This window comes from Atractosteus spatula (genome assembly GCF_055471065.1).
Source record: "Atractosteus spatula isolate fAtrSpa1 chromosome 16 unlocalized genomic scaffold, fAtrSpa1.hap1 SUPER_16_unloc_1, whole genome shotgun sequence".
NCBI classification, from domain to species: domain Eukaryota; kingdom Metazoa; phylum Chordata; class Actinopteri; order Semionotiformes; family Lepisosteidae; genus Atractosteus; species Atractosteus spatula.
Window position 1 is genome coordinate 1,887,154 of NW_028296631.1, and position 1,802 is coordinate 1,888,955.

The following is a 1,802-nucleotide window of genomic DNA, read 5'->3' on the forward strand; positions in this document are numbered from 1 at the left end:
GACCTCTGCTTGGAAAAGAGTGCGAGGCCCCTTTAGAAAAACATTTTGTTAACAGGCATGTCGCCACAGCCTAAACACCTATAGCTTGCAAAGCGCATGCTATTAGACAGGCACCTCTGCAAGACCTTAAGAGTCTCTTAAACTAGTGATGGTAAGGTGTTCCCAATGGGCGATGTTCGGCTTTCAAATCATCTCTCTGTGGACGCGCTCAGATGCAGCTGTTAAAGGCTTAGAAGCAGCTGACTGTTTCACCACCTAGCTGATCACTGTCAGTCAGGGAGCTCAGAGGTGAAAAGCCTGTCTAAAAGACAATTCACCGTCGATCAGTTCAATGTGTTCCGTACCAGCTCGGCGCACCTGAGATCATCTTGGTTACCGTGTAGCTCAGATCAGTGAGAGCGTGTGTGTGTGTACCACCGTGATTGGATGCCGGACCTTCTCAGGTCACAGTAAACCTTCTGCTGCCTAACTTCGCTAATTTCGGGGATCCCTTTGAAAAAGCAAAGGAAAAATAAACTGGCTTTTCATCAGCGTGATCGACCCCACCCGGTGTGCCCCAGTGGCCTAATGGATAAGGCACTGGCCTCCTAAGCCAAGGATTGTGGGTTCGAGTCCCATCTGGGGTGCTCCTGTTCTCCTTTGAGTGTACGAATGTCCTTGTGATTTGCAAAGCTGCAACCCCACCTTACTCAGTGAGCGTCCCTGCTCTTCTCTCACATACAGTTGTGAAAAAAACTTTTGTAAACAGCTCTTCGGAATGATGTGGATTTCTGCATGAATGGCTCCTAACATGTGATCTAATCTTTATCTGAGTAATAATAATGAATAAAGATAGTCTGATTTAACAAACAACACACGCCCAACATTTGACATTGCTGTTTCTTTATTGAACAAATGGTTTAAACAATCAAGGTCATTGATGGAAAAAGTACGTGAACCCTTATATTAAGGAACTAGTGGAACCTCCTTTATCGACAAAAACCTCAACCCCAACTTTCTGTAGCGGCCGATCAGACCTGAGCAGCTTTTAGGAGGTATTTTGGCTGATTCCTCTATGCATAACTGTTTCAGTTCATGGATATTTTTGGGATGTCTTGCGCTGAACGGCCTGCTTCAGATCACGCCACAGCACTTCTATGGGACTGGGGTCAGGACTCTTACTTGGCCATCCCAAAATACGGAATTTCTTCTGTTTCAGCCACTCTGTTGTTGATGTACTCCTTTGTTTTTGTCATGTTGCATGAACCGGCGTCTTTTGGGTTTTAGATCACAGGCAGACACCCTGACATTCTGCTGTAGAATTTCCTGATACCACTTGGAATTCATCGGTCCCTCGATGATTGCAAGCCGTACAGCCTCCGCCATGCTTCCCAGTTGGGATGAGGTTTTGGAGTTTGTATGCAGTGTTTTGTTATCTCCAAACATAACGCTGTGCACATTTACCAACATGTTCAACTTTTGTCACATCTGTCCACAGAACATTGTTCCAGGAGTTGCTGTGGAACATCCATGTGGTCTTTAGCAAACTTGAGAGGGGCAGTGGTGGTTTTTTTTGGGGGGGAGAGCAGTGGTTTCCTCCGTGGTGACCTCCCATGATCACCACTCCTGTTCAGATTTCTTCTTATGGTGGACTCATGAACACAGACGTAAGACAAAGTCAACCACCTGTTCGCTAGATCCCATCCCCACTCAGCTAGTCAAAGATTCCCTCGAAGGACTGGCAGGACCTATATTTAGTATGATGAATGCATCCCTTGCGTCAGGCGTTGTACCTCATCAATTTAAGGTAGCGGTTGTTAGAC

At 46.1% G+C, this 1,802-nt stretch overlaps 1 non-coding gene across 1 annotated transcript; it reads left to right on the top strand.

Annotated features, from left to right (window-relative positions):
• Positions 1–553: 553 nt before the first annotated feature.
• On the top strand, positions 554–626 carry trnar-ccu (transfer RNA arginine (anticodon CCU)). The gene has a single exon. It is a non-coding gene; the product is annotated as a tRNA-Arg (tRNA).
• Positions 627–1,802: the final 1,176 nt, after the last annotated feature.